Source organism: Strongylocentrotus purpuratus, unplaced genomic scaffold (genome assembly GCF_000002235.5).
Source record: "Strongylocentrotus purpuratus isolate Spur 01 unplaced genomic scaffold, Spur_5.0 spur5_scaffold_14, whole genome shotgun sequence".
NCBI classification, from domain to species: Eukaryota; Metazoa; Echinodermata; class Echinoidea; order Camarodonta; family Strongylocentrotidae; genus Strongylocentrotus; species Strongylocentrotus purpuratus.
The window spans coordinates 10,084,565-10,091,257 of record NW_022145599.1 but is presented as its reverse complement, the minus strand read 5'-3'; positions in this window follow the sequence as shown (position 1 = coordinate 10,091,257).

Below are 6,693 nucleotides of genomic sequence, written 5' to 3'. Positions count from 1 at the left end.
TTTGGAAGGGGCGTAGGGGCAAATATTGTAAAAATTTGAATTATCACAACTTTTGGGCCGAAATTAGAAGGTCCGGGGTGGTTCAGCATTTTGGAGGAAAATATTATATTTTTTTAATAGGCTAGTTTCCCCACAATGAATGTACATACATGCCATTAGATGGATCCTGACCCCATATCCCTTTGAAAGGGGCGTAGGGGCAAATATTGTAAAAATTTGAATTATCACCAATTTCAGGCCAAAATGGTAAGGGCCGGGGTGGTTCAGCATTTTCGAGGAAAATATTATATTTTTGAATAGGCTAGTTTCCCCACAATGAATGTACATACATGCCATTAGATGGATCCTGACCCCCATATCCCTTTGGAAGGGGCGTAGGGGCAAATATTGTAAAAATTTGAATTATCACAACTTTCGGCCGAAATTAGAAGGTCCGGGGTGGTTCAGCATTTTGGAGGAAAATATTATATTTTTTTAATAGGCTAGTTTCCCACAATGAATGTCCATACATGCCATTAGATGGATCCTGACCCCCATATCCCTTTGAAAGGGGCGTAGGGGCAAATATTGTAAAAATTGAATTATCACAACTTTTGGGCCGAAATTAGAAGGTCCGGGTGGTTCAGCATTTTGGAGGAAAATATATATTTTTTTAATAGGTTAGTTTCCCCACAATGAATGTCCATACATGCCATTAGATGGATCTTGACCCCCATATCCCTTTGAAAGGGGCGTAGGGGCAAATATTGTGATAATTTGAATTATCACAACTTTCAGGCCGAAATTAGAAGGTCCGGGGTGGTTCAGCATTTTGGAGGAAAATATATATTTTTTTTAATAGGCTAGTTTCCCCACAATGAATGTACATACATGCCATTAGATGGATCTGACCCCCATATCCCTTTGAAAGGGGCGTAGGGGCAAATATTGTAAAAATTTGAATTATCACATTTTTCGGGCCGAAATTAGAAGGCCGGGGTGGTTCAGCATTTTGGAGGAAAATATATATTTTTTTAATAGGCTAGTTTCCCCACAATGAATGTACATACATGCCATTAGATGGATCCTGACCCCCATATCCCTTTGGAAGGGGCGTAGGGGCAAATATTGTAAAAATTTGATTATCACAACTTTCGGGCCGAAATTAGAAGGTCCAGGGTGGTTCAGCATTTTGGAGGAAAATATTATATTTTTTAATAGGCTAGTTTCCCCACAATGAATGTACATACATGCCATTAGATGGATCCTGACCCCCATATCCCTTTGAAAGGGGCGAGGGGCAAATATTGTAAAAATTTTATTATCACCAATTTCAGGCCAAAATGGTAAGGGCCGGGGTGGTTCAGCATTTTGGAGGAAAATATTATTTTTTTGAATAGGCTAGTTTCCCCACAATCAATGTACATACATGCCATTAGATGGATCCTGACCCCCATATCCCTTTGAAGGGGCGTAGGGGCAAATATTGTAAAATTTGAATTATCACAACTTTTGGCCGAAATTAGAAGGTCCGGGGTGGTTCAGCATTTTGGAGGAAAATATTATTTTTTTAATAGGCTAGTTTCCCCACAATGAATGTCCATACATGCCATTAGATGGATCCTGACCCCCATATCCCTTTGAAAGGGGCGTAGGGGCAAATATTGTAAAAATTGAATTATCACAACTTTTGGGCCGAAATTAGAAGGTCCGGGTGGTTCAGCATTTTGGAGGAAAATATATATTTTTTTTAATAGGTAGTTTCCCCACAATGAATGTCCATACATGCCATTAGATGGATCCTGACCCCCATATCCCTTTGAAAGGGGCGTAGGGCAAATATTGTGAAAATTTGAATTATCACAACTTTCGGGCCGAAATTAGAAGGTCCGGGTGGCTCAGCATTTTGGAGGAAAATATATATTTTTTTAATAGGCTAGTTTCCCCACAATGAATGTACATACATGCCATTAGATGGATCTTGACCCCCATATCCCTTTGAAAGGGGCGTAGGGGCAATATTGTAAAAATTTGAATTATACAACATTTTTCGGGCCGAAATTAGAAGGTCCGGGTGGTTCAGCATTTTGGAGGAAAATATTATTTTTTTTTAATAGGCTAGTTTCCCCACAATGAATGTACATACATGCCATTAGATGGATCCTGACCCCCATATCCCTTTGGAAGGGGCGTAGGGGCAAATATTGTAAAATTTGATTATCACAACTTTCGGGCCGAAATAGAAGGTCCGGGGTGGTTCAGCATTTTGGAGGAAAATATTATATTTTTTAATAGGTTAGTTTCCCCACAATGAATGTCCATACATGCCATTAGATGGATCTTGACCCCGAATCCCTTTGAAAGGGGCGTAGGGGCAAATATTGTGAAATTTGAATAAACACCAATTTCAGGCCGAAATGGTAAGGGCCGGGGTGGTTCAGCATTTTGGAGGAAAATATTTTTTTTTTTTTAATAGGCTAGTTTCCCCACAATGAATGTACATACATGCCATTAGATGGATCCTGACCCCCATATCCCTTTGAAAGGGGCGTAGGGGCAAATATTGTAAAAATTTGAATTATCACAACTTTTAGGCCGAAATTAGAAGGTCCGGGGTGGTTCAGCATTTTGGAGGAAAATATATATTTTTTTAATAGGCTAGTTTCCCCACAATGAATGTACATACATGCCATTAGATGGATCCTGACCCCCATATCCCTTTGAAAGGGGCGAAGGGGCAAATATTGTAAAAATTTGAATTATCACAACTTTCGGCCGAAAAATGGTAAGGGCCGGGGTGGTTCAGCATTTTGGAGGAAAATATATATTTTTTAATAGGCTAGTTTCTCCACACATGAATGTACATACATGCCATTAGATGGATCCTGACCCCCATATCCCTTTGAAAGGGGCGTAGGGGCAAATATTGTAAAAATTTGAATTATCACAACTTTCGGGCCGAAAATGTAAGGGCCGGGGTGGTTCAGCATTTTGAGGAAAATATTATATTTTTTTAATAGGCTAGTTTCCCCACAATGAATGTACATACATGCCATTAGATGGATCCTGACCCCCATATCCCTTTGAAAGGGGCGTAGGGGCAAATATTGTAAAAATTGAATTATCACAACTTTCGGGCCGAAATTAGAAGGTCCGGGGTGGTTCAGCATTTGGAGGAAAATATATTTTTTTTTATAGGCTAGTTTCCCCACAATGAATGTACATACATGCCATTAGATGGATCCTGACCCCCATATCCCTTTGGAAGGGGCGTAGGGGCAAATATTGTAAAAATTTGAATTATCACAACTTTCGGGCCGAAATTAGAAGGTCCGGGGTGGTTCAGCATTTTGGAGGAAAATATATATTTTTTTTAATAGGTTAGTTTCCCCACAATGAATGTCCATACATGCCATTAGATGGATCTTGACCCCCATATCCCTTTGAAAGGGGCGTAGGGGCAAATATTGTGATAATTTGAATTAACACCAAATTTCAGGCCGAAATTGTAAGGGCCGGGGTGGTTCAGCATTTTGGAGGAAAATATTTTTTTTTTTAATAGGCTAGTTTCCCCACAATGAATGTACATACATGCCATTAGATGGATCCTGACCCCCATATCCCTTTGGAAGGGGCGTAGGGGCAAATATTGTAAAAATTTGAATTATCACAACTTTTGGCCGAAATTAGAAGGTCCGGGGTGGTTCAGCATTTTGGAGGAAAATATTATATTTTTTTAATAGGCTAGTTTCCCCACAATGAATGTACATACATGCCATTAGATGGATCCTGACCCCCATATCCCTTTGAAAGGGGCGTAGGGGCAAATATTGTAAAAATTTTAATTATCACCAATTTCAGGCCAAAATGGTAAGGGCCGGGGTGGTTCAGCATTTTGGAGGAAAATATTATATTTTTTGAATAGGCTAGTTTCCCCACAATGAATGTACATACATGCCATTAGATGGATCCTGACCCCCATATCCCTTTGAAGGGGCGTAGGGGCAAATATTGTAAAAATTTGAATTATCACAACTTTTGGCCGAAATTAGAAGGTCCGGGGTGGTTCAGCATTTTGGAGGAAAATATTATATTTTTTTTAATAGGCTAGTTTCCCCACAATGAATGTCCATACATGCCATTAGATGGATCCTGACCCCCATATCCCTTTGAAAGGGGCGTAGGGGCAAATATTGTAAAAATTTGAATTATCACAACTTTTGGGCCGAAAATTAGAAGGTCCGGGGTGGTTCAGCATTTTGGAGGAAATATATATTTTTTTTAATAGGTTAGTTTCCCCACAATGAATGTCCATACATGCCATTAGATGGATCCTGACCCCCATATCCCTTTGAAAGGGGCGTAGGGGCAAATATTGTGAAAATTTGAATTATCACAACTTTCAGGCCGTGATTAGAAGGTCCGGGGTGGTTCAGCATTTTGGAGGAAAATATATATTTTTTTAATAGGCTAGTTTCCCCACAATGAATGTACATACATGCCATTAGATGGATCTTGACCCCCATATCCCTTTGAAAGGGGCGTAGGGGCAAATATTTAAAAATTTGAATTATCACCATTTTTCGGCCGAAATTAGAAGGTCCGGGGTGGTTCAGCATTTTGGAGGAAAATATATATTTTTTTAATAGGCTAGTTTCCCCACAATGAATGTACATACATGCCATTAGATGGATCCTGACCCCCATATCCCTTTGGAAGGGGCGTAGGGGCAAATATTGTAAAAATTGAATTATCACAACTTTCGGGCCGAAATTAGAAGGTCCGGGTGGTTCAGCATTTTGGAGGAAAATATATATATTTTTTAATAGGTTAGTTCCCCACAATGAATGTCATACATGCCATTAGATGGATCCTGACCCCGATATCCCTTTGAAAGGGGCGTAGGGGCAAATATTGTGATAATTTGAATAATAAACACCAATTTCAGGCCGAAATTGGTAAGGTCCGGGGGTGGTTCAGCATTTTGGAGGAAAATATATATTTTTTTTAATAGGCTAGTTTCCCACAATGAATGTACATACATGCCATTAGATGGATCCTGACCCCATATCCCTTTGAAAGGGGCGTAGGGGCAAATATTGTAAAAATTTGAATTATCACAACTTTCGGCCGAAATGGTAAGGGCGGGGTGGTTCAGCATTTTGGAGGAAAAATATATTTTTTTTAATAGGCTAGTTTCCCCACAATGAATGTCCATACATGCCATTAGATGGATCCTGACCCCCATATCCCTTTGAAAGGGGCGTAGGGGCAAATATTGTAAAAATTTGAATTATCACACTTTCGGGCCAAAATGGTAAGGGCCGGGGTGGTTCAGCATTGAAGGAAAAATATTATATTTTTGAATAGGCTAGTTTCCCCACAATTAATGTCCATACATGCCATTAGATGGATCCTGACCCCCATATCCCTTTGAAAGGGGCGTAGGGGCAAATATTGTAAAAATTTGAATTATCACAACTTCGGGCCGAAATTAGAAGGTCCGGGGTGGTTCAGCATTTTGGAGGAAAATATATATTTTTTTTAATAGGCTAGTTTCCCCACAATGAATGTACATACATGCCATTAGATGGATCCTGACCCCCATATCCCTTTGAAAGGGGCGTAGGGGCAAATATTGTGATAATTTGAATTATCACAACTTTCAGGCCGAAATGGTAAGGGCGGGGTGGTTCAGCATTTTGGAGGAAAATATATATTTTGAATAGGCTAGTTTCCCCACAATGAATGTACATACATGCCATTAGATGGATCCTGACCCCCATATCCCTTTGAAAGGGGCGTAGGGGAAATATTGTAAAAATTTGAATTATCACAACTTTGGCCGAAATTAGAAGGGCCGGGGTGGTTCAGCATTTTGGAGGAAAAATATTATATTTTTTTAATAGGCTAGTTCCCCACAATGAATGTACATACATGCCATTAGATGGATCCTGACCCCATATCCCTTTGAAAGGGGCGTAGGGGCAAATATTGTAAAAATTTGAATTATCACCAACTTTCAGGGCCGAAATGGTAAGGTCCGGGGTGGTTCAGCATTTTGAGGAAAATATTATATTTTTTGAATAGGCTAGTTTCCACAATGAATGTACATACATGCCATTAGATGGATCCTGACCCCCATATCCCTTTGAAGGGGCGTAGGGGCAAATATTGTAAAATTTGAATTATCACAACTTTCAGGCCGAAATTAGAAGGGCCGGGGGGTTCAGCATTTTGGAGGAAAATATTATATTTTTGAATAGGCTAGTTTCCCCACAATGAATGTACATACATGCCATTAGATGGATCTGACCCCATATCCCTTTGAAGGGGCGCGGGGCAAATATTGTAAAAATTTGAATTATCACAACTTTTGGGCCGAAATTAGAAGGTCCGGGGTGGTTCAGCATTTTGGAGGAAAATATATTTTTTTTTTAATAGGTTAGTTTCCCCACAATGAATGTCCATACATGCCATTAGATGGATCTGACCCCCTATCCCTTGAAAGGGGCGTAGGGGCAAATATTGTGATAATTTGAATAAACACCAATTTCAGGCCGAAATGGTAAGGGCCGGGGTGGTTCAGCATTTTGGAGGAAAATATATATTTTTTGAATAGGCTAGTTTCCCCACAATGAATGTACATACATGCCATTAGATGGATCATGACCCCCATATCCCTTTGAAAGGGGCGTAGGGGCAAATATTGTA